This window comes from Pristiophorus japonicus, chromosome 23 (genome assembly GCF_044704955.1).
Source record: "Pristiophorus japonicus isolate sPriJap1 chromosome 23, sPriJap1.hap1, whole genome shotgun sequence".
Lineage (NCBI taxonomy): Eukaryota > Metazoa > Chordata > Chondrichthyes > Pristiophoridae > Pristiophorus > Pristiophorus japonicus.
Window position 1 is genome coordinate 61,635,553 of NC_091999.1, and position 26,767 is coordinate 61,662,319.

General features: G+C 42.2%; 2 non-coding genes across 2 annotated transcripts; both read left to right on the forward strand.

Moving 5' to 3' along the window:
- Positions 1–2,507: 2,507 nt before the first annotated feature.
- Positions 2,508–2,590, forward strand: trnal-uaa (transfer RNA leucine (anticodon UAA)). Its single transcript has one exon. It is a non-coding gene; the product is annotated as a tRNA-Leu (tRNA).
- Positions 2,591–5,914: 3,324 nt separating this feature from the next.
- On the forward strand, positions 5,915–5,997 carry trnal-uaa (transfer RNA leucine (anticodon UAA)). Its single transcript has one exon. It is a non-coding gene; the product is annotated as a tRNA-Leu (tRNA).
- The last annotated feature ends 20,770 nt before the right edge of the window (positions 5,998–26,767 follow it).

Below are 26,767 nucleotides of genomic sequence, written 5' to 3' on the forward strand. Positions count from 1 at the left end.
TCATTTCGGTCTGTCCATGTCTTTGCCTGTCTCTGTTAGTCCCTGCCTGTAAGCTGAGAAGTATTTCCTTCATTTTCTGTTTTAGTCTCTATCGCTCTCTCTCTATCTGTCTCTCTCCTTGTCACTGTGTTTATCACTGTCTTTCTCTCACTCTTTCCCTCTCTCTCTTAATAGATCACACACACACATCTCTGTATATGTATATGTTTGAGTCTTTATCTCACTCAGTCTGCCTCTCCTTCTCAGTCTCACACTTTCTGTCTCTCGTTGTCTCTATCTCGCTGTCTGTCTCTCCATGTTTGTCGGTTTGTCTCTGTCTCTCAATGTGTCTGTCGACTTATTTTCACAGCTCGATAACTGCTTCACCACAGCCCGTATTCTCATTCGCATAGTGGTGACTATCCCTGCCTGTTACGTGGGAGAACCGAGTTCAATTCCCCAATAAACAAGCAGCTTTTCCAAAATGTCGAATTTTACTTCTGTTTCTTGGTATAGATTCATATTAAAAAGTTTCAGAGCAATATAGAACAGTAAAGATACAGCAAGAGGAGATTGACTCTTCCAGATTTTTTGCAAACGGAGACGTTTTCAGGATTCTGTGGCCGTCTGCTGCACAGAGATGGATGACTGAGTTTTTTCTGAGCAACATTTAAAGTGCCAGAGACGCAGTACTTGTGCCGAGTGGTTAACGCGATGTTCTAGAAATCCTTTGGGTTTACCCCGCGCAGGAACGAATCCTGCCGGCTCTGATTCTCAGCATTTTTCATTCCATTTTACAATTTAACCAGGTTTTTGCAAAACTGATCCTGAGATCGGCGGAAGAACGTCCCACACCTTTCAACACTGAAATCTATTTCTCATTTTTTGCAATATCTCAATATCTGCAATATTCACGATGCATACAGATAGAAAAACGCAAAAATCAGCCTAAGTAGCGAAAGTGATTCAGCCTGTCTATCCCTCTATATGTATAAGGCATCTGTGCATGTCCGTTGGTGCATGTATATATTTGGTTATTGATGTGTGTGTGTCGCTGTGTCTGTCTATCTGTATCTATGTCCCTGTGTATGTGCAACTGTCTGTGAAAATCATCACCATGAATTTGGTATGTTCTGGAACTTTAAAAAAAGACTTGGGGAAAATAATACGGTTGTGAACTTTGGTATCGGCTTTGGTTCAGTGGCAGCATCCTCGACTGAAAAACGCAAAAGCCAGCCAAAGTAGCGACAGTGACCCTGCCTGCCTATCCATCTATTTGTCTAAGGCAACCTATGTATATCTTGATCTGGGTGTCATGGTACATCAGTCATTGATTGTTGGTATGCAGGTGCAGAAGGCGGTAAAGAAGGCAAATGGCATGTTCGCCTTATTAGCGAGGGGATTTGAGTATAGGAGCAGGGAGGTTTTACTATAATTGTACAACTTGGTGAGGCCACACCTTAAATATTGTGTTCAGTTTTGGTCTCCAAATCTGAGGAAGGACGTTCTTGCTATTGAGGGAACACAGCGAAGGTTCACCAGCATGTTTCCCGGAATGGCAGGACTGACATATGACGAGAGACTGGATCAACTGGGCTGGTATCCACTGGAGTTTAGAAGAATGAGAGGGGATCTCATAGAAACATATAAAATTCTGAAGAGATTGGACAGCTTCGAGGCTGGAAGAATGTTCTCGTTGCTGGGGTGTTCGAGACCAAGGATCACAGTCTAAGAATAAGGTGTAAGCAATTTAGGACCGAGATGAGGAGAAACCTCTTCATTCAGAGAGTGGTTAACCTGTGAAATTTTCTACCGCAGAATGACGTTGAGGCCAGTTCGTTAGATATTTTCAAAAGGGCCCTTATGGCTAAAGGGATCAAGGGGTATGGAGAGAAAGCAGGAATGGGGTGCTGAGGTTGAACGATGAGCCATGATCTTATTGAATGATGGTGCAGGCTCGAAGGGCCAAATGGCATATACCTGCACCTAATTTCTATATTTCTATGTTGATGCGTGTACATCTTTGGTTATTGTGTGTACATGCCTATCTGTATGTATGTCTCTGTGTACGTGCAACTCTTTGTGGAAATCATCACGATGAATTTGGTACGTCCTGGAACTTTTTAAAAAACTTGCGGAAAATAATATGGTTGTGATCTCTGATATCGGTTTTGGTTCAGTGGCACCATTCTCGACTGAATCAGGAGGTTGTGTGTGTAAGTCCCACTTCTGAGACTTGAACACATCATCTTGGCTGACACTCAAATGCAGTACTTGGGGAATGTTGCATTGTTGAAGCTGTTGACCATCGGCTGAAATTTTAAATTGAAGCTCCATCTGCACCCTCGGGTGGATGTGAAAGTTCCCAGAGCCTTAGTCGAAAAAGAATAGGAGAGTTGCGCCCGTGTCAATATAGCGAAAAATGTTCGTAAATGCTCCCTGAAATCCTTTGTGTCTGTGTGTCGCTGTGGGCGTGGAGCTGAAGCTCAGATTCTCACAGGCAGAGTCCAAGTTCTGACAGGATCAGGACCAGGATGGCCGAGTGGTAAATGCGTTGGACTTAAGATCTAATGGGTTTATACCCGCGTGGGTTTGAACCCCAGTCCTGGTAATTCCTTAATTAAAAGTAGATTTTTCCCATCCTGCTCAGTGATACACGATTCTCAAATGCTGAATCTCCAACTTTCTGCAACGATATGACACTCTGAGTCTATAATGAAATGAAATTGTGAAATGTATCTGTGTCGCTCGGTCTCTGCCGCTCTCTCTCTTTGGAGAGCTGTGTTTGTGTTTGTGTGTTTGAGTCTTTGTCTCTCTCAGTCTGCCTCTCTCTGACACACTCTGTCTGTCCCTGTTTCTCTGTTTGTTTCTGTCTCTCAATCTGTCTCTTTCTCACGGTGTCTCGTTCTGTTGCAAAGGGATTCTCTCAGACTCTCTGTCTGACTGTCTCTCTCTGTCCCATTATCTCTGTCTGTCCATGTCTTTGCCTGTCTCTATTAGCCCCTGACTCTAACCTGATAAGTATTTCCATTATTTTCTGTTTTTGTCTCTGATTATCTCTCTCTCTATCTGTCTTTCTCTCTATTTGTCTCCCTCTTTGTCTCTCTCTTTGTCCCTGTCCTTTTCTCTGTCATTCCATCGTTATTTGCCTCCCTCTCTTTAAGGAGCACGCAAATGCATCTCTGTGTATGTATGTGTTTGAGTCTTTTTTCATTCAGTCTGGTCCTCCCTTTCAGACTCAATGTTTATGTCTCTCTTTGTCTCTATCTCACTGTCTGTCTCTCCCTGTTTCCCTGTTTGTCTCTGGTTCTCAATGTGTCTGTCTCTTTCTCACCGTGTCCAGTTCTGTTCCAATGGGATTCTCTCAATCTCTCTGTCTGACTGTCTCACTCTTTCCCATCATCTCTGTCTCTCTATGTTTCTGCCTGTCTGTCTCTCTTTGCCTGTCGCTGGTAGTTCCTGTCTCTAACCTGCTGAGTATTTCCATCATTTTCTGTTTATATCTTTGTCTCTCTCTCTATCTGTCGCTCTCTCTCTATCTGTCTCTCACCTTGTCACTGTCTTTATCACTGTCTTTCTCTCACTCTTTCCCTCTCTCTTTTTATAGATCACACACACGCATCTCTGTATATTTAGGTGTTTGAGTCTTTTTCTCGCTGACTCTGACTGACTTTTCAGTCTCACGCTTTCTGTCTCTCGTTGTCTCTCTCTCGCTGTCTGCCAATCCCTGTTTATCGGTTTGTCTCTGTCGATCAATGTTTCTGTCGACTTCGGTTCACAGCGAGATTACTGCTCGGATGCAACTCGTTCCCTCGTCCGTGTCGTGACGATTATGCCCCCCTTTTCCGCGGGAGAACCAGGTTCAATTCCCCGACGGAAAAGCAGCTTTTTCTAAATGTCGAATTTTACTTCTGTTTCTTGGTATAGATTTTATTAAAAAGTTCCACAGCAATATAGAACAGTAAAAATACAGCAAGAGGAGATTGCCTCTTACAGATCTTTTGCAAACGGGGACTTTTTCAGGATTCTGTGGCCGTCTGTTGCAGAGATGGATGACTGAGTTTTTTCTGAGTAACATTTAAAGGGCCAGAGAAGCAGTAGTTGTTGCCGAGTGGTTAAAGCGATGGTCCAGAAATCCTTTCGTTTTTCTGCGTGAAGTTTCGAATCCTGCCGACGACAATTCACAGCATTTTTCATTCCATTTTACAATTTAACCAGGTTTTTGCAAAACGGATCCTGAGATCGGCAGAATAACGTCCCACACATTTCAACACTGACATCTATTTCTCATTTTTATTCATCTGCAATATTCATGATTCATACGGATAGAAAAACGCAAAAATTAGCCAAAGTAGCGACAGTGATTTAGTCTGTCTATCCGTCTATATGTCAAAATCATGTCTGTTGGTGCATGTATATTTTTGGTTATATGTGTGGGTGTGTGTGTCTCTGAGTCTATCTATCTGTATATATGTCTCTGTGTATGTGCAACTGTCTGTGGAAATCATCACCATGAATTTGGTATGTGCTGGAACATTTTTAAAAAGACTTGGGGAAAATAATACGGTTGTGAACTTTGGTATTGGCTTTGGTTCAGTGGCAGTATCCTCGACTGAAAAACGCAAAAGACAGCCAAAGTTGCGACAGTGACCCTGCCTGTCTATCCATCTACTTGTCTAAGGCAATCTTTGTATATCTTGATCTGGGTGCCATGGTACATCAGTCATTGATTGTTGGTATGCAGGTGCAGCAGATGGTGAAGAAGGCAAATGGCATGTTCCCCTTCATAGCTAGGGGATTTGAGTATAGGAGCAGGGAGATCTTACTGCATTTGTACAGGGCCTCCGTGAGGCCACAACTGGAATACTGTGTTCAGTTTTGGTCTCCGAATCTGAGGAAGGACGTCCTTGTTATTGAGGGAGTACAGCTTAAGTTCACCAGCATGATTCCCGGGATGGCAGGACTGACATATGAGGAGAGACTGGATGAACTGGGCTGGTATCCACTGGAGTTTAGCAGAATGAGAGGAGATCAGAAGAAACATGAGAAATTATGACGAGATTGGACAGCTTAGAGGCTGGAAGAATGTTCTCGCTGCTGGGGAGTTCGAGACCAAGGATCACAGTCTAAGAGTAAGGGGTAAGCCATTTAGAAACCGAGATGAAGAGAAACGACTTCAGTGAGAGAGTGGATAACCTCTGAAATTTTCCACTGCAGAAAGTCGTTGAGGCCAGTTCATTAGATATATTCAAAAGGGAGTTAGGTATTGCCCTTACGGCTAAAGGGATGAAGGGGTATAGAGAGGAAGCAGGAAAGGGGTACTGAGGTTGAATGATCAGCCATGATGTTATTGAATGGTAGTGCAGGCTCGAAGGGCCGAATGGCATATTCCTGCACCTAATTTCTATGTTTCTATGTTGAAGCGTGTATATTTTTGGTTATTGTGTGTGCGTGTGTCTGTGTATGTCTATCTGTATGTATGTCTCTGTGTATGTCCAACTGTCTGTGGAAATCATCACCATGAATTTGGTACGTCCTGGAACTTTTTAAAAAACTTGGGGAAAATAATACAGTTGTGAACGTTGGTATCGGTTTTGGTTCAGTGGTTCCACTCTCGACTGAATCAGGAGGTTGTGTGTGTAAGTCCCACTCCTGAGACTTGAACCCATAATCTTGGCTGACACTCAAATGCAGTACTTGGGGAATGTTGCATTGTTGAAGCTGTTGACCATCGGCTGAAATTTTAAATTGAAGCTCCATCTGCACCCTCGGGTAGATGTGTAAGTTCCCAGAGCCTTAGTCGAAAAATAATAGGAGAGTTGCGCCCGTGTCAATGTAAAGAAAAATGTTTGTAAATGCTCCCTGAAATCCGATATGTCTGGAGCTGAAGCCCAGATTCTCACAGAGGCTGAGTCCAACCTGTGACAGGATCAGGACCAGGATGGCCGCGTGGTAAAGGCGTTAGACTTAAGATCTAGTGGGTTTATACCCGCGTGGGTTCGAACCCCACTCCTGGTAATTCCTTACTTAAACAGATATTTTTCCCATCCTGCTCAGTGATACCCAATTTTCATCTGCTGAATCTCTAGTTTTCTGTAACTATGTGACACTCTGAGCAGATAATGAAATGAAATTGTGAAATGTCTCTGCCGCTCTCTCTCTTTTGAGAGCTGTGCATGTGTTTGTGTGTTTGAGTCTTTGTCTCTCTCTGACCCACTCTGTCTGTCGCTGTCTCTAACCTGATAAGTATTTCCATTATTTTCTGTGTTTGTCTCTATGTCTCTCTCTCTCTATCTGTCTTTCTCACTATCTGTCGCCCTCTTTTTCACTCTCATTGTCCCTGTCATTTTCTCTGTCATTCCATCACTATTTGCCCCCCCTCTCATTTTGGAGCACGCAAATACATCTCTGTGTATGTATGTGTTTGAGTCTTTTTCTCATTCAGTCTGATCCTCCCTTTCAGTCTCAAAATTTCTGTCTCTCTTTGTCTCTATCTCGCTGTCTGTCTCTCCCTGTTTCCCTGTTTGTCTCTGGTTCTGAATCTGTCTGTCTCTTTCTCACGGTGCCCAGTTCTGTTCGAAAGGGATTCACTCAGTCTCTCTGTCTGACTGTCTCACTCTTACCCATCATCTCTGTCTGTCTATGTTTCTGCCTATCTGTCTCTCTTTGCCTGTCGCTGGTCGTTGCTACCTCTAACCTGCTGAGTATTTCCATCATTTTCTGTTTATATCTGTCTCTCTCTCTATCTGTCGCACTCTCTCTATCTGTCTCTCTCCTTGTCACTGTCTTTCTCTCACTCTTTCCCTCTCTCTCTTTATAGATCACACACACATCTCTGTATATGTAGGTGTTTGAGTCTTTTTCTCACTGAGTCTGCCTCACTTTTCAGTCTCACCCTTTCTGTCTCGCGTTGTCTCTCTCTCTCGCTGTCTGTCGATCTCTGTTTGCCGGTTTGTCTCTGTCGATCAATGTGTCTGTCGACTTCTGTTGACAGCTCGATTACTGCTCTAACGCAACCCATATCCTCGTCCGTATCGTAGTGATTTTCCCCACTTGTTATGCGGGAGAACCGGGTTCCATTTCCCGATGGCGCAGCAGTTTTTCAAAATGTCGAATTTTACTTCTGTTTCTTGTTATAGATTTTATTAAAAAGATCCAGAGCAATATAGAACAGTAAAAATACAGCAAGAGGAGATTGCCTCTTCAGATTTTTTGCAAACGGAGACTTTTTCAGGATTCTGTGGCCGTCTGCTGCACAGAGATGGATGACTGAGTTTTTTCTGAGTAACATTTAAAGTGCCAGAGACGCAGTAATTGTGGCCGAGTGGTTAAAGCGATGGACTAGAAATACTTTGGGTTTTCTGCGCGTAGGTTAGAATCCTGCCGACTACGATTCTCAGCATTTTTCATTCCATTTTACAATTTAACCAGGTTTTGGCAAAAATGATCCGGAGATAGATGGAATAACGTCCCACACCTTTCAACGCTGACATTTTTTTCACATTTCTATTAGTCTGCAATATTCACGATACATACGGATAGAAAAATGCAAATATCACCCAATGTAGTGACTCAGCCTGTCTATCCTTCGATATGTCTAAGGCATCTGTGCATGTCAGTTGGTGCATGTATATTTTTGGTTATGTGTGTGTTTGTGTCTGTGTCTGTCTATCTGTATATATGTCTCTGTGTATGTGCAACTGTCTGTGGAAATCATCACCATGAATTTGGTATGTCCTGAAACTTGTTCAAAAGACTTGGAGAAAATAATACGTTGTGAACTTTTGTATCGGCTCTGGTTCAGTGGCAGCATTCTCGACGGAAAAACGCAAAGGCCAGCCAAAGTAGCGACAGTGACCCTGCCTGTCTATCCGTCTATTTGTCTAAGGCTCTCTGTGTCTATCTTGATCTGGGTGTCATGCTGCATCTGTCATTGAAAGTGGGCATGCAAGTGCAACAGGCGGTGAAGAAGGCAAATGGCATGTTCGCCTTCATAGCTAGGGGATTTGAATATAGGAGCAGGGAAGTCTTCCTGCAGTTGTACACGTAAAATATTTTGTTAGTTTTGGTCTCCAAATCTGAGGAAGGACGTCCTTGCTATTAATGGAGCGCAGCGAATGTTCACCAGCTTGATTCCAGGGATGGCAGGACTGACATATTAGGATAGACTGGATCAACTCTGCTGGTATCCACTGGAGTTTAGAAGAATGAGAGGGGATCTCATAGAAACATATAAAATTCTGACGAGATTGGACACGTGAGAGGCAGGAAGAATGTTTCTGTTGCTGGGGAGTTCGAGAACCAGGGGTCACAGTCTAAGAATAAGCGGTAAGCCATTTAGAACCAAGATGAGGAGAAACAGCTTCATTCAGAGAGTGGGTAACCTGTGGAATTCTCTACCGCAGAAAGTTGTTGAAGCCAGTTCGTTAGATATATTGAAGAGTGAGTCAGATATGGCCCTTACGGCTCAAGGGATCAAGGGATATGGAGAGAAAGGAGGATATAGGTACCGAGGTTGAAAGATCAGCCATGATCTTATTGAATGGTGGTGCAGGCTCGAAGGGCCAACGGCTTACTCCTGCAACTAATTTATATGTTTCTATGATTCTATGTTAATGCGTGTATATTTTTGGTTATTTTATGTGTGTGTGTGTCTGTGTATGTCTATCTGTATCTATGTCTCTGTGTATGTGCAACTCTCTATGGAAATCATCACCAAGAATTTGGTATGTCCTGGAACATTTTAAAAAACTTGGGGAAAATAATACGGTTGTGATCTTTGGTATCGGCTTTGTTTCAGTGGCTCCATTAAAAAGGTCGTGTGTGTAAGTCCCTCTCCTGAGACTTGAGCGCATCATCTTGGCTGACACTCAAATGCAGTACTTAGGGAAATTTGCATTGTTGAGGCTGTTGACCATCGGATGAAATGTAAAATTGAAGCTCCGCCTACACCCTCGGATGGCTGTGAAAGGTCCCAGAGCATTACTCGAAAAAGAATAGGAGAGTTGCCCCCGTGTCAATATCACGAAAAATGTTCGAAAATGCTCCCTTACACCCTCTGTGTATGTGTGTGACTGTGGGGGTGGAGTTGAAGCCCAAATTCTGACAGAGACAAAGCCCGTTTCTGCCAGGCCCAGGATGGCCGAGTGGTTAAAGTGTTGGACTTAAAATCCATGGATTTATAACTGCGCGGGTTCGAACCCCACAACTGCTAATTGTTTAATTAAACAGAGATTATTTCCCATGCTGCTCAGTGTTACCCCATTTACCTCTGTTGCATGTGCATGTTTCGGTGACACTCTGAGCAGATAATGAAATGTATCTGCGTCGCTCAGTCTCCACCTCTCTCTTTCGAAAGCTGTGTATGTGTTTGAGTCTTCGTCGCTCGAAGTCTGCCTCTGTCTCGTTCTCACTGTGTCCAATTCTGTTCCAAAGGGATTCTGTCTGACCGTCTGTCTCTTTACCTGTCTGTGTTGGTCCCTGTCTCTCACCTGATGAGTCATTCCATCATTTTCTGTTTTTATTTCTATGTCTCTCTCTCTCGCTCTCTCTCTCTCTCTCTCTCTATCTGTCTTTCTCTATATCTGTCTCCCTCTTTGTCTCTGTCTTTTTCTTGTCATTCCATCACTATTTGCCTCCCTCTCTTTATGGAGCACGCAAACAGATCTCTGTGTGTGTAAGTATTTGAGTCTTTGTCTCACTCAGTCTGACCCTCCCTCTCAGTCTAAAACTTTCTGTCTATCTCTGTCTCTATCTCGCTGTCTGTCTCTCCCTGTTTCCCTGTTTGTCTCTGTCTCTCAATATGTCTGTCTCTTTCTCACGGTGTCCAGTTCTGTTCGAATGGGATTCTCTCAATCTCTCTGTCTGACTGTCTCTCTCCTTCCCATCATCTCTGTCTGTCTATGCCTCTGCCTGTCTGTATCTATTTGCCTGAGGCTGTTAGTTCCTGTCTCTAACCTGCTGAGTATTTCCATCATTGTCTGTTTATATCTTTGTCTCTCTCTCTATCTGTCGCTCTCTCTCTATCTGTCTCTGTCCTTGTCACTGTCATTAACACTGCCTTTGTCTCACTCTTTCCCTCTCTCTCTTTATAGAGCACACACATATCTCTGTATATGTATGTGTTTGAGATTTTTTCTCACTGCGTCTGCCTCTCCTTCTGAGTCTCACACTTTCTGTCTCTCGTTCTCTCTATCTCGTTGTCTGTCTCTCCCTGTTTGTCGGTTTGTCTCTGTCTCTCAATGTGTCTCGCTACTTCTCATGGAGTCCAGTTTTCTTCACAGTTCGATTCCTGCTTTGACTAAACCCACATTCGTTGGTACAGTGCTTAGTATCCCGGCCTGTTATGCAGAAGACAGGGTTTCAATTCTCCAACGGACAGGAAGCTTTTTCAAAATGTAGGATTTTACTTCTGTTTCTTGGTATAGATTCATATTAAAAAGTTCCAGTGCAATGCAGAATAGTAAAAAAATAGGAAGAGGAGGTTTTTTCAGAATTCTGTGTCATCTGCTGCAGAGAGGTGGATGATTGAGTTTTATCTGAGTTACATTTAAAGAACAAATGAGTCAGTAGTCGTGGCCAAGAGGTTGCAGCGATAAACTAGAAAATCCATCGTATTTTTCCGCTGAAGGTCGAAACCTGCCGACTACGATTCTCAGCATTTTTCATTCCATTTCACAATTTAACCAGGTCTCTGCAAAACTCATCCTAAGATAGATGGAATAACGTCCCACACCTTTCAAAACTGTCATTTTTTAAATCATTTTATTAAACTGCAATATTCACGATACTTTCGTATAGAAAAACGCAAAAATCAGCCAAAGTTGCGACAGTGATTCAGCCTGGCTATCCCTCTCGATGTCTAAGACATCTGTCCTTGTCCGTTGTTGCGAGTATATTTTTGCTTATGTGTGTGTTTGTCTGTGTCTGTCTATCTGTATATATATATATATATCTGTGTATGTGCAACTGTCTGTATAAATCATCACCATGAATTTGGTATGTCATGGAACTTCTTAAAAATATTTGATGAAAATAATAGTGTTGTGAACTTTGGTATCGGCTTTGGTTCAGTGGCGGTATTCTCGACTGAATCAGGAGTTTGTGTGTTTCAGTCCCACTCCTGAGACTTGAGCAGATAATCTTGGCAGACACTTAAGTGCAGTACTTGGGGAATTTTGCATTGTTGAAGCTGTTGAATTTCGGAAGATATTTTAAATTAAAGCTCCGTCTGCACCCTCGGGTGGATCACAGCATTACTCGAAAAAGAATAGGAGAGTTGCCCCCGTGTCAATATTACTAAAAATGTTCCTAAATGCTCACTGAAACCCGGTGTGTTTGTGTGTCTGTGGGGTGGAGTTGAAGCCCAGATTCTCACAGAGACAGAATCGAAACGCTGGAAGGACCAGGCTGGCCGAGTGGTTAAGGCGTTGGCCTTAAAATTCAATTGGATTTTCCCACGAGAGTTCGGTCCCCACTCCTCGAATCTCTTTAATGTATCACTGATTTTGCCCCATGCTGATCAGTGATACCTGAGTTTCATCTGCAATATCAACAATTTTCTGTTGCTCTGTGACATTCTGAGCCGATCATGAAATGAAATTGTGAAATGTATCTGTGTATCTCAGTCTCTGCCTTTCTGTCTTTAGAGAACTGTGCATGTGTTTGTGTGCTTGAGTCTGAGTCTGCCTCTCCCTGACTCACTCTGTTTGTGCCTGTTTTTCTGTTTGTCTCTGTCTCTCAATCTGTCTCTTTCTCTCGGTGCCCACGTCTGTTCCAATAAGATTCTCTCAGATTCTATGTCTGACTGTCTCTCTCTTTCCCATCATCTCTGCCCATGTCTTTGCCTGACTCACTTTGTCCCTGTCTCTAACCTGATGAGTATTTTCATCATTTTCAGTTTTAGAAACATAGAAAATAGCTGCAGGATTAGGCCATTAGGCCCCTCGAGCCTGCGTCGCCATTCAATATGTTCATGGCTGACCATTCCTTCAGTTCCCCTTTCCTGCTTTCTCTCCATACCCCTTCACCCCCTTATCCGTAAGGGCCATATCGAACTCCCTCTTGAATATATCCAATGAACTGGCATCAACAACTCTCTGCGGCAGGGAATTCCACAGGTCAACAACTCTCTGAGTGAAGAAGTTTCTCCTCATCTCAGTGCTAAATGGCCTACCCCTTATCCTAAGACTATGTCCCCTAGTTCTGGATTCCCGAACATCGAGAACTTTCTTCCCGCATCTAACCTGTACAGGCCCGTCAAAATCTTATATATTTCTATGAGATCCCCTCTCATCATTCTAAACGCCAGTGAATAAAGGCACAGTTGATCGAATCTCTCCTCATATGACAGTACTGCCATCCCTGGAATCAGTCTGTTGACAATATCGGACCGAGTCAGCATGAATTTATGAAAGGGAAATCATGCTTGATGAATCTTCTGGAATTTTTTGAGGATGTAACGAGTAGAGTGTCAAGGGAGAACCAGTGGATGTGGTGTATTTGGACTTTCAATAGGCTTTTGACAAGGTCCCGCACAAGAGATTGGTGCACAAAGTCCAAGTGCATGGTATTGGGATTAATGTACTGACGTGAATAGAGAACTGTTTGGCAACTGGTTTGCTGCACTCCCTCAATAGCAAGAACGTCCTTCCTCAGACTATAAGACCAAAACTGAATACAATATACCAGGTCTGGCCTCACTAAGGCCTTGTACAACTGCAGTAAGGTCTCCCTGCTCCTTTATTCAAATCCTCTAGCTATGAAGGCCAGCTTTCCATTTGCATTCTTTACCGCCTTCTGTACCTGCGTGCCCACTTTCAGTGACTGATGAACCATGACACCCAGGTCTCGTTGCATCTCCCCTTTTTCTAGGCTGCCGCCATTCAGATAATATTCCGCCTTCGTGTTTTTGACCCAAAATGGTTAATCTCACATTTATCCACATTATACTGCATCTGCCATATATTTGCCCACTCACCTAACGTGTCCAAGTCACCCTGCAGCCTCTTAGCATCCTCCTCACAGCTCGGACCACCACCCAGTTTAGTGTCATCCACAAACTTGGAGATATTACACTCTATTCCTTCAACCAAATCGTTAATGTATATTGTAAAGAGTTGGGGTCCCAGCACTGAGCCCTGCGGCACCTCACTAGTAACTGCCAGCATTTCTGAAAATGACCTGTTTATCCAGATTCTCTGCTTCCTGTCTGCCAACCAGTTCTCTATCCAAGTCAGTACATTAATCCCAATATCATGCGCTTGGATTTTGTGCACCAATCCCTTGTGCGGGACCTTGTCAAAAGCCTATTGAAATCCCAATACACCACATCGACTGGTTCTCTCTTGTCCACTCTACTAGTTACATCCTCAAAGAATTCCAGAAGATTCCTCAAGCATGATTTCACTTTCATAAATCTATGCTGATTCGGTCCGATCCTGTCAGTGCTTTCCAAATGGGCTGCTATTTCATCCTTAATGATTGATTCCAACATTTTCCCCACTACTGATGTCAGGCTAACTGGTCTATAATTACCCGCTTTCTCTCTCCCTCCTTTTAAAAAAAAAGTGCCATCACATTAGCTACCCTCCAGTCAATAGGAATTGATACAGAGTCGATAGATTGTTGGAAAATGATCACCAATGCATCCACTATTTCTAGGGCCACTTCCTTAAGTACTCTGGGATGCAGACTATCAGGACCCAGGGATTTATCGGCCTTTATTCCCATCAATTTCCCGAACACAATTTCCCGCCAATAAGGATATCATTCAGTTCCTCATTCTCACTAGACTCACAGGCCCCTAGTACATTTTGAAGGTTTTTTGTATCTTCCTTTGTAAAGACATAACCGAATTATTGTCTCTATCTCTCTCTATATCTGTCTTTCTCTCTATCTGTCTCCCCCTTTGAACATAAGAACATAAGAACATAAGAGTTAGGAACAGGAGTAGGCCATCTAGCCCCTCGAGCCTGCCGCGCCATTCAATAAGATCATGGCTGATCTGGTCGTGAACTCAGTTCCACTTACCCGCCCTCTCCCCGTAATCCTTAATTCCCTTATTGATTAAAAAGCTATCTATCTTTGACTTGAAAACATTCAATGAGCTAGCCTCAACTGCTTCCTTGGCAGAGAATTCCACAGATACACAAACCTCTGGGAGTAGAAATTTTTTCTCAACTCGGTTTTAAATTGACTCCTCCGTATTTTGAGGCTGTGCCCCCTAGTTCTAGTCACCCCGACCAGTGGAAACAAACTCTCTGCCTCTATATTGTCTATCCCTTTCATGATTTTAAATGTTTCTATAAGATCACCCCTCATCCGTCTGTACTCCATGGAGTAAGGACCCAGTCTACTCAATCTATCATCATAAGGTAACCCCCTCATTTCTGGAATCAGCCTAGTGAATCGTCTCTGTACCCCTTCCAAAGCTAGTATATCCTTCCTTAAATAAGGTGACCAAAACTGCACGCAGTACTCAGGTGCGGCCTTACCAATACCTTATACAGTTGCAGCAAGACCTCCCTGCTTTTGTACTCCATCCCTTTCGCAATGAAGGCCAATATTCCATTCGCTTTTGGAATGCATGCACAAGGACCCCCAGGTCCCTTTGCACCACAGCATGTTGTAATTTCTCCCCATTCAAATAATATTCCCTTTTATTGTTTTTTTTTCCCAAAGTGGATGACCTCACACTTTCCGACATTGTATTCCATCTCCCAAACTTTAGCGCAATCGCTTAACCTATCCAAATCTCCTTGCAGTCTCGCTGAGTCCTCTACACACCCCGCTTTCCCACTAACCTTAGTTCCATCTGCAAATTTTGTTGCACTACACTCTGTCCCCTCTTCTAGGTCATCTATGTATATTGTAAACAGTTATGGTCCAGCACTGATCCCTGTGGCACAGCACTAACCACTGATTTCCAACCAGAAAAGGACCCATTTAGACCGACACTCTGCTTTCTGTTCGCCAGCCAATTCTCTATCCATGCTAATATATTTCCTCTGACTCCGCGTACCTTTATCTTCTGTAGTAACCTTTTGTGAAGCACCTTATCGAATGCCATTTGGAAATCTAAATACACCACATCCATCGGTACACCTCTATCCACCATGCTCATTATATCCTCAAAGAATTCCAGTAATTTAGTTAAACATGATTTCCCCTTCATGAATCCATGCTGCGTCTGCTTGATTGCACTATTCCTTTCTAGATGTCCCGCTATTTCTTCCTTAATGATAGTTTCAAGCATTTTCCCCACTACAGATGTTAAACTAACCGTCCTTTAGTTACCTGCCTTTTGCCTGCCCCGTTTTTTAAACAGAGGCGTTGCATTAGCTGCTTTCCAATCCGCTGGTACCTCCCCAGAGTCCAGAGAATCTTGGTAGATTATAATGAATGCATCTGCTATAACTTCAGCCATCTCTTTTAATACACTGGGATGTATTTCATCAGTACCAGGGGACTTGTCTACCGTCAGTCCCATTAGCCTGTCCAGCACTACTCCCCCAGTGATAGTGATTGTCTCTAGATCCTCCCTTCCCACATTCCTGTGGCCTGCAGATTTTGGCTTTGTTTTTGTGTCTTCCACTGTGAAGGCGGAAACAAAATAATTGTTTAATGTCTCAGCCATTTCCACATTTCCCATTATTAAATCTCCCTTCTCATCTTCTGAGCGACCAACATTTACTTTAGTCACTCTCTTTCGTTTTATATATCGGTAAAAGCTTTTACTATCTGTTTTTATATTTTGCGCCAGTTACTTTCGTAATCTATCTTTCCTTTCTTTATTGCTTTCTTAGTCATTCTTTGCTGTCGTTTAAAATTTTCCCAATCTTGTAGTTTCCCACTAACCTTGGCCACCTTATACGCATTGGTTTTTAATTTGATACTCTCCTTTATTTCCTTGGTTATCCATGGCTGGTTATCACTTCTCTTGCCTCCCCTCTTTTTCACTAGAATATATTTTTTTTGCGCACTATGAAAGAGCTACTTAAATGTCCTCCACTGTTCCTCAATTGTGCCACTGTTTAGTCCTTGGTTCCAGTGTACTTTAGCCAACTCTGCCCTCATCCCACTGTAGTCCCCTTTGTTTAAGCATCGTACCCTCGTTTCTGATACAACTTCCTCATCCTTAATCTGTATTACAAATTCAACCATATCGTGATCACTCATGCCGAGAGGATCTTTTATGAGGAGATCGTTTATTTTTCCTGTCTCATTAGTAAGGACCAGATTCAAGATGGCTTGCTCCCTTTTAGGCTCTGTTACATACTGTTCTAAGAAACAGTCCCGTATGCATTCTATGAATTGTCTCTCTCTTTGTTCCTGTCTTTGTGCCTGCCATTCCATCACTATTTGCCTCCCTCTCTTTATGGAGCACACAAACACATCTCTGTATATGTATGTGTTTGAGTCTTTCTGTTATTCAGTCTGACCTTCCATCTCAGTCTCAAAGTCTCTGTTTCTCTTTGTCTCTTTCTCTCTGTCTGTCTCTCCCTGTTTCCCTGTCTCTCAAAGTATCTGTCTCTTTCTCACGATGTCCAGTTCTGTTCCAATGGGATTCACTCAGTCTCTCTGTCTGACTGTCGCTCTCATTCCCATCATCTCTGTCTGTCCATGTCTCTACCTGTCTCTCTCTTTGCCTGTCTCTGTTAGTTACTGCCTCTAACCTGCTGAGTATTTCCATCATTTTCTGTTTCTATCTCTGTCTATCTCTCTATCTGTCGCTCACTCTTTCTCTGTCTCTCTCTTTGTCACTGTCTTTGTCACTGTCTTTCTCTCACTCTTTCCCTCTCTCTCTTTAAAGAGCACATACACACACATCTCTGTATATGTGTGTGTTTGAGTCTTTTTCTCACTTAGTCTGCCTCTCCTTCTCAGTCTCATACTTTCTGTCTCACGTTGTCTCTATCTCGCTGTCTGTCTCTCCCTGTTTGTCGGAAGTCTCTGTCTCTCAAAGTGCCTGTCGACTTCTCATGGTGTCCAGTTCTGTTCACAGCTCGATTCCTGCTCTGACAAAACAAATGCCCGTCAGTTCCTCGTTAGTGTAGTAGTTAGTATCCCTTCCTGTCACGCGTGATGTCGGGGTTCAATACCTTGACGAGTGTGGAACTTTTTCAAAATGTTGAATATTGCTTCAAAATGTCCTGGAACTTTCGAAAAAGACTTGTGGAAAGTAATACGGATGTGAGCTTTGGTTCAGTGGCAGCATTCTCGGCTGAATCAGTAGGTTGTGTGTGTCAGTCCTACTCTTGAGACTTGAACATATAATCTTGGCTGACGCTCAAATGCAGTACTTGGGCAATTTTGCATTGTTGAAGCTGTTGACTTTCGGATGAAATGTTAAATTGAAGCTCCGTCTGCACCCTCGGGTAGATGTGAAAGTTCCCAGAGCATTACTCGAAAAAGAATAGGAGAGTTGCCCCTGTGTCAATATTACTATAAATGTTTGAAAATGCTCATTGAAAACCGATGTCTGTGAGAGTGGAGCTGCAGCCCAGATTCTCACAGAGACAAAATCCGAATACTGACAAAACCAGGATGGCCGAGTAGTTTAGGCGTGGGGCGTAAAATCCAATGGGTGTATAGCCGCGTGGGTTCGAACCCCACTCCTGGTAAATCTTTAAATTAAATCCGATTTCCTCCCATCCTGCTCAGTAATACGCAAATGTATTCTGTTGAATCTGTTCATGTCGATAACTTTACAACATTCTCAACTGACAAAGAAATGGGATTATGCAATGTTTCTGTGCCTCTCACTCTCTGTCTTAAGAGAGCTCTTAATGTGTTTGTGTTTGAGTCTGACTCACTCTGTCTGAGGAATTACGAGCTGAATTTAGGGATCCTGGAGCTACGTTAACAAATAGAACATCAAAGGTAGCAATTTCAGGATAGCTACCACTGACACCTGCTAGTCAGAGTAGGAATCGCAGGATAGCTCAGATGAATGTGTGGTGCAGAATGGAGGGATTCAATTTCCTGGGAAATTGGAACTGGTTCAGGGGGAGCTGGGACCAGTGCAAACCAGACGCTCTGCACCTGGACAGAACCAATGTCCACGGGGGAGAGTTTGCTCGTGTTGTTAGGGAGGGGTTAAACTAATATGGCAGTGGGATGGGAACCTATGCAGTGAGACAGAGGGAAGTAAAATGGGGGCTGAAAAGTAAAGGTGGAGGGCAGAGAAACCCAAGGCAAAAATCAAAAAGGGCCACATTGCAGCCAAATTATAAAGGGACAAGGTGTGTTAAGATAACAAGCCTGAAGGCACTGTGCCTCAATGCGAGGAGTATTCGTAATAAGGTGGACAAATTAACTGCACAGGCAGCAATGAATGAATATGAAGTAATTGGCATCACAGAGAAATGGCTCCAGGGTGACGAAGGCTGGGAACGCAACATCCAGGGATATTCACCAATCAGGAAGGATAGACAGAAAGGAAAAGGAGGTGGGGTGGCATAGCTGGTTGAAGAGGAAATTAACCCAATAGTAAGGAAGGACATTCGCGTGGATTCTGTGTGGGTGGAGCTGCGGAATATCAAAGGGAAGAAAACGCTAGTGGGAGTTGTGTATCACCAAACAATAGTAGTGAGTTTGGGGACAGCATCAAACAAGAAAGCAGGGATGTGTGCAATATAGCTACAGAAGTTATCATGGGCGACTTTAATCTACATATAGATTGGACTAACCAAACTGGTAGCAATACGGTGGAGGAGGATTTGCTGGAGTGTATTCGGGATAGTTTACTTGACCAATATGTCGAGGAACCATCTAGAGGGCTGGCCATCCTAGACTGGTTGACGTGTAATGAGAAAGGACTAATTAGCAATCTTGTTGTGTGAGGCCCCTTGGGGAAGAGTAACCATAATAAGGTAGAAATATTTGTTAAGGTGGAGAGTGAAACAATTAATTCTGAGACTGGGGTCCTGAACTTAAGGAAAGGTAACTTCGATGGTATGAGACATGAATTGGCTAGAATAGACTGGGAAATGATACTTAAAGGGTTGATGGCAGATAGGCAATGGAAAACATTTAAAATCACATGGAGGAACTTCAACAATTGGACATCCCTGTCTGGAGTAAAAAAATAAAACGGGAAAGGTGGCTCAACCGTGGTTAACAAGGGAAATTAAGGATAGTGTTAAATCCAAGGAAGAGGCATATAAATTGGTCAGAAAAAGCATCAACCTGAGGACGGGGAGAAATTTAGATTTCAGCAGAGGAGGACAAAGGGTTTAATTCGGAGGAGGAAAATAGAGTATGAGAGGAAGCTTGCTGGGAACATAAAACCTTCTATAGATATGTGAAGAGAAAAAGATTAGTGAAGGCAAACGTAGGTCCCTTGCAGTCAGATTCAGGTGAATTTATAATGGGGAACAAAGAAATGGTAGACCAGTTGAACAAATACATTGGCTCTGCATTCACGAAGGAAGACACGCATAACCTTCTGGAAATAGTACGTGGCCGAGGGGCTAGTGAGAAGCAGGAACTGAAGGAAATCCTTATTTGTGGGAAATTTTGTTCGGAAAATTGATGGGACTAAAGGCCGATACATCCCCGGGGCCTGATGGTCTGCATCCCAGAATACTTAAGGAATTGGCCCTAGAAATAGTGGATGCATTGGTGATCATTTTCTAACAGTCCATCAACTCTCGATCAGTTCGTATGGACTGGAGGGTAGCGAAAGTAACACTATATTTTGAAAAAGAAGGGAGAGAGAAAACAGGTAATTACAGACCAGTTAGCCTGACATCAGTGGTGGAGAAAATGTTGTAATCAATTATTAAAGATGAAATTGCAGCACATTTGGAAAGCACTATCAGGATCAGTCCAAATCAGCATGAATTTATGAAAGGGAAATAATGCTTGCCAAATCTTTTAGAATTTTCTGAGGATGTAACGAGTAGAGCGGACAATGGAGAACCAGTGGATGTGGTGTAGTGGGACTTACAAAAGACTTTTGACAAGGTCCCACACAAGAGGTTGGTGTGCAAAATTAAAGCACATGGCATTGGAGGTAATGTATTGATGTGGATAGAGAACTGGCTGACAGAGTCGGGATAAACAGGTTCTTTTCGCAATGGCGGGCAATGATTAGTTGGGTGCCGCATGGCTTAGTGCTGGGTCCCCAGCATTTTACAATGTACATCAATGACTTAGATGAAGGAATTGTGTCTAATATCTCCAATTTTGCAGATGACATGATGCTGGATGGCGTTGTGATATGTGAGGAGGATGCTAAGAGGCTGCAGGGTGACTTGGACAGGTTAGGTGAGTGGGCAATTGCGTGGCAGATGTCGTGTAATAACGATAAATGTGAGGTTATGCATTTTCGTGGCAAAAACACGAAGGCAGAATGTTATCTGAATGGCGGATGATTCGGCAAAGGGGAAGTGCAACGATTCCGGGTGTCATGGTACATCAATCATTGAAGGTTGGCATGCAGGTGCAGCAGACAGAAAGAAGGCAAATAGCATGTTGGCCCCATATCTTGGGGATTTGAATATAGCAGCAGAGCGGTGTTGTTGCAGCTGTACAGGGCCTAGGTGAGGCCTCACCTGGAATAATGTATTCAGTTTTGTTCTAATCTGAGGAAGGACGTTCTTACTATTCAGGGAGTGCAGCGAAGGTTCACCAGACTGATTTCCGGGATGGCAGGACTGACATCAGAGGAGAGATAGGATCGACTGGGTCTGTATTCACTGGAGTTTAGACGATTGAGAGGGGACCTCAGAAACATATAAAATTCTGATGGGACTGGACAAGTTCGATGCAGGAAGAATGTTCCCGATTTTGGGGGAGTTCAGATCCAGTGGTCACAGTCTAAGGACAAGGAATAAGCCATTTAGGACCGAGATGAGGAGAAACTTCTTCACTCAGAGAGTTGTTAACCTGTGGAATTCTCTTCTGCAGAACGTTATTGATGCCAGTTCATCAGATATATTCAAGAGGGAGTTGGATATGGCCCTTAAGGTAAAGGGATCAAGGGATATGGAGCGAAAGCAGGAAAGGGGTACTGAGTTGAATGATCAACCATGATCTTATTGAATGTTGGTGCAGGCTCGAAGGGGCGAATGGTCTATTCCTGCAACCGTTTTCTATGTTTCTATGTTTCTATGTTTCAGGGTGCATGCATCTAATGGCCCAGTGTGCTGTGCCATTTCTTTCAACTGGGTGCTATTTATTGTACCTGTAACTCGCCCGGTTTGTATCTGATCCATATCGTGTCTCACCTGACCAATCATCCATCTCCCATCAGCATGACATGTGTCTCTTTTCCTGTCCTCGGCATCGTCCTCTCAATTCCTGCTTATTTTGCTCGTTAATTTTTCGTGCATGGCCTTCCAATACGGCTACACGCTCTAGCTTTTTTTGGGATGTTTTAGATCCTAACTCAGAAGATTCTATCCCAATCCTGGCCTGTTTCCTGATTAGTAACTCCGTTGTTCCCCTCAAATATTCTACACCTGCCTGGATCGCCTGTATATCTGGTGCAACTACTAGAGATGTCCCTTTAAAGTTAATACGTCATTCGCTATATATCTCCTCTGTCTTCCTTCTTTGTGTCTCAGCTTCTTGTGTTATTCCCTTGCTCCTGATGTGTCGCTAGATAATCTCAGGATTGTGTCTAGCAATCGTATTTACAAAGCTTTAGTCTTGTGGTTATTTTTTTCTGGCTGATTAATTTATGCTCACAGGTAACATTTCATGCTACACATTGCCAAATATCAACATTACTTCTGTTCCAGGTTTAACTATTTCCCAAGGTTAATTCCCCTGGTTTACAATATTCAGGTAACATTTTTTACACACTTATCTTATGGCTTCAAGACAAACGCTCCCGACACTTAGATGCCGCCCCCTAGAGGCTGCTTTATGTAGTTGTTGTACCCTCCGCTGTGGTTAAATGCTTCTGGGCCCCCTCGGGGCGGCCTTCTAGCTTTTCCTTGTAGAATCGGAAGGACGGTGATGATCACGTTTATATTCTGGTGATAAAGCACATCCTGGATATTCCAGGTTTTAGTTAGAGTCTTACCATTTCCATTTTAACCGGATTTCCCTTTCACTAGCCACTGTATTGGTTCTGCAATTGCTGTGGTTAGGCACAAAATTCCTACAATAGCTAAAGAACCCCAGTACCTTACAAACCCCTCAGACTGGTTTTGGTCGGGGCATAATCCTAATGCCCTCCTTCCCGATATTGGACATGGTCCGATTTCCTTGGGATATTTCGTGTCCCAGGTACTGTACCACAAATTGTCCGATTTGTGCCTTTTTGGGATTTAGTTTACATCCTGCTTTCCATTATCTCAAATGTATTTTTCATTACTAGAACAGAGTCTAGCACGTAGGCTTTGATAACTGCTTTCTGTTGTCTCAAATGTTCCAGTTTCAAAGCCTTTACGTCTCAGTTTCTATGGTTCTTCAACCACCGTATCTGAAGTCACAAGTTCAACTTATATTTTCCTTTGTTCTAAACTGCTAAAGCCTGCCATTTTAATATTTAATTTTTTTCAAAATTCCTTTTGCAATTTCGCAGATAGCTCCCCACTTGCCCAGGAGTTTGACCTGATCCCTGAAGGTATTTCTACATTGTTTCCAAACATTATATTTTTATTTCTTTTTTTTAAGAGATCAGATTTAACTTTTTAATTTAAATGTATCTAATTTTGTTGCGTATTTTCTTAAATAGTTGTACTTGAAATCTTCACAACAAAATTAACTCTTCACTGCTTCCATCCTAATTTCTGCTCCCTTTGTGTAGTATTTGTATTTATTGTTGGATTATGAAATGTCAAATATGATAATACTGTTTTTTAATCGGACTTATCATTTATGCTTATAGTGATTCACAGATCACAGAATGCAAATTACTTGTTTTATAATTATGTGCCTCACTTCTGCTTTAGAAGCTGAACATCAAAAACTCGAATCTTTTGCGCTGTAACTGCAATTTTGTGATACAGTATCTCATAAATGTAATCATTTAAAGCTTCAGCTTCTGACGCAGTATGTTTACTTTTATTAAAAGTCTTCCAAACCCAAGATTTTCCAATACAACCAAAATGTTTATCAAGGAGAATCACCACAAATATCTCAAAATCCCAATTCAAATATGCCAATCTTTTATTTAAAAATATTTTTACTGAGCTCGAAGCTTTCGCATCAAGATTTTACACAAAGAAATATGGGGGCGTACTTCCCAAGACCGCAGCCTTGAGTCACCCACGCAGGATAATTTTTTTAAGGCATTACAATTTCCCTTCTCCGTTCTTTATCTCATTCCTAGACTAAATGTATAGTCTTTCAAACAAATGTAATCAATGATTACATGTTTTCTTTTGACAAGTGAGCGTGTCGAAATGTTTTTTTTAAACCATCGGGACCACACATTTTTTATCTTTTGCTCAACAAACCTATCCTTTGTGCATTTCCTAGCTCCATAACATATCATCTGAATAAATCCACACATGGGTTTCTAAATTAAAATGTAATTCAAATCTAGGTTCACACTTTCTTAAAACTTCCTTCATACAGGACAACACTGCAAAGGGTTAAAACAAATCACTCTTTCTGAAAAAGTGGGTGGAGCCATAACAACAGACAGCTCTACCACTTTCTGAAGCAGGCTTTCAGACACCTGAAAAATTCATTAATTCCCACCTCAAATATTTCGCAGCCAAAAATCACACAAGCACTTTCATTCAAAGACAGACATTCACAAAAGTCTCTCTTCATTCAACAAAGCTTATTGTTTGGCCGGCTCTATTTTTGGATCCATACTTCACTTAAGATAGTCACTAACATTTTGTGTTATGGACTTACGAAAAATATCTACTAAGCGAGCCTTCTGGCCCCCAATCAATCGTTTATTTTCCTCAGTCCTAATCATAACCCTGTTAGTGTGGGATACAAGTTTGGGCCAAATTCCTCTGTCCATTCCCTTCTGTCATCTATATCTATTTTTATACTTACATCCTGTTGTCTTTTGTCACTTTCTCTGTCCATCTCACCTTCGGGTATCTTTCTATTCATCTTTCCGGCTGTTAAAATTATCTTTTTCCCTTCATCATATCCTGCCTTAACCATCTCCATGACCTTTTCAGATGTATCTCTCAGAAACTCTTCTGGTAGTTTATACCGAAGCCCTCCAAGTGCCTTGGCAGATTCCTTTGCCATTTCAGACATTGGGGCTTTTTCCCCAGTTCCTGTTTTACCATCTTTACTTAAGCAGAACTTTTTACACCAATGCTTTTTAACTAGTGCTGTTTTTCCACCTTTAATTATGCGGAAATATTTACACTGAGGCTTTTTCCCCGATATCCCGTATGCGTACTTATTGTCCCAACACTTACAGTACTTATTTACATTGTCCTGACGCGCCCCTCAACTGGATTTACTGGCTGCATGGACTCTACCTCAGATTCGTTGGATATCTGGTTACTTTGCGAGGAGAATTTCTCAAGGTAATTCTATACTCACTCGTTATTCGGTTGGTTTGGCTTTTTGAATCTAATCTGCCCGTCGAGTAGATCCTGTTGACTGCGCCACGTTGTTAGAGTTAACTTCAAACCACCACTCGGAGATACAAGCTGGCAGGTGAGCTACCCTTGAAGGAATGCTCAGAGAAACTGCCAGAGACATCTTATTTTTTAAAGTTTCAGATTATAGTCTTACTTAATTACGCAAGTTACAATTAATACGTGCTGATTGATTAATACATGATTATCTGGTAGGTTGCTTCCTCCAATCTGGCCTCTGTATGTTTAATTAGTAATTCAGGATACGTGTTGTTATGATTCTTTTTATTTAACTTGTATCGTATTACAGAATTCAAATTCGATGTTATCTGTGTCTGTGCCCAGCTCCCAAGGCCTTTGGTCTACGCATTGGAACATCTGACCCTCTGCGGAAGGCATCCCACACATGCTTCCCATTGATTGAAAACCAGGCTGTGGGATACATTTTAAAAATCTGCTAACTCCATTTTAAAACATCCCAATTATTATTATTAATTGTAATTACAATTTTTGTTCTGCCCTTTCAATCTATTATGGGGTATCTTATCGAAGGCTTTTGGAAATCTAGATAAATTACATCTACTACATTACGTTAGTTTACGCTATCTGTTACTTCTTCGAAAGATTCAAAGAATTTGGTCAATTCAAGACTTTCCCTTTTATAATCCATGCTGACTATTCATTTTTGGTTTCTAGTTGTTCTTCCACCTTCTCCTTTAGTAGGGAATCCATTATTTTTCCTCCCAACGATGTTAAGTTGACTGTACTATAGTTCCTCAGACACGTTCTACCTCCCTTCTTAAAAATAGGTATTACATTAGGTATCTGCCAATCCTCCGGCACTGCACTTTATTCTAACAAAGTATTAAATATGTTTATTAATGCCTCTTCTATCTCTTCCCTCGATGTAATTTGTCCGAAGCCGGCATTTTATCCAATTTCGGTTTGATTAGTTTATATAATATTTTCCCTCTTGTTATTTTAAATGCGTTTATTTCATTTCTAATATCATCCAATGTCATGTCCACCTGTGTTGACTCCCTGATAAATACTAATGCAATGTAATTGTTTAATATTTCTTCCTATCTCTGCCTGTGGACAACCTTATGAGCGACGTACCTTGGTATGTATTGTGGATGTCCTCCATGCAATCTTTATCCTTATCGTTGGGCAGGAGCAGTATCTCATTCTCAGCCTCTCCTCAGTTATCGCTACACGGCACCCAATCAACCACGGACTTTCCTGAACCTGCGTTTTTCTGTGGGATGTGACTGTTTTCTGGATTATATCACTTATCCTGTGTGTTTCAGAGTGTGTCGAACTCGCACTCCAGCCCAATTGCGCTGAGCCAGAGTGAATAAAGCAGAGACATTTCCTGCAGATGTGGGAAAGTGGGACAGATTTGATGTCCACAAACTCATACACACTACAGTCTCGACTCATTGCCTACCGTGCCATCTTTAGTTATTTTTTTATAAATTTATTTGCTTATTTACACACTGAATTAATTTAATTACTTAGTTTTTATTCAATGGTTATTTATAATGATATTAATAAATTAGTAATTATAGTTAAATTATTAATTTAATAAAGTATTGTTATTGCTCCCAGGTCTTAGTGTAGACCAAGCTTCGAGAAAAAAGGTAATACTCACCAAACGTTCATCGACCGGCTGTAATTTGGCGGCCAAAGCAGCACCTCCTTCAACCACTGTTCCCATTCAAACTCTCACCAAATTCCGTTTAATATCACTGTGCAGAACACACTGAGAATCACAAGTCAGTGTTTAGTTTTATATCTTTGGAGCCACACACAAATTACAAGTGCTGTCTCAGCTCCATGCCCATTGCTGGCAGTAATTAGCACATATTTCAGACTAACACTTACAGCTGACTGGTGGTTAACTACTACTAACAGGCAGTTTCTGCTAATTTCTGTATTTAAAGTTCTAAGTTCAATTCAAAACGTTAATCTAAATTTCCCTTCTTACAGCTAATACTCAGCTAGACTCACCACGGACTTACCACCGAATCTCACTTTCCCTACGTTCCCATGTTGACCACTCTCTTTGTGCACTCCGTTTAAGATCAGGACATGATGATGGAGTAAACTCTGGCATGGTCTGCTGGGCCGAAAGGGTCGGGGTGAGGAAGGTCGCTCTGTAAATTTGCAGTCCACAGGCAGACGGGCTGCTAACTTTTGTTTTGTTTGAGTATCTATCTCTCCTCTGTAGCAGGCAAGTATTATTGCATCGCCTTTCTTCA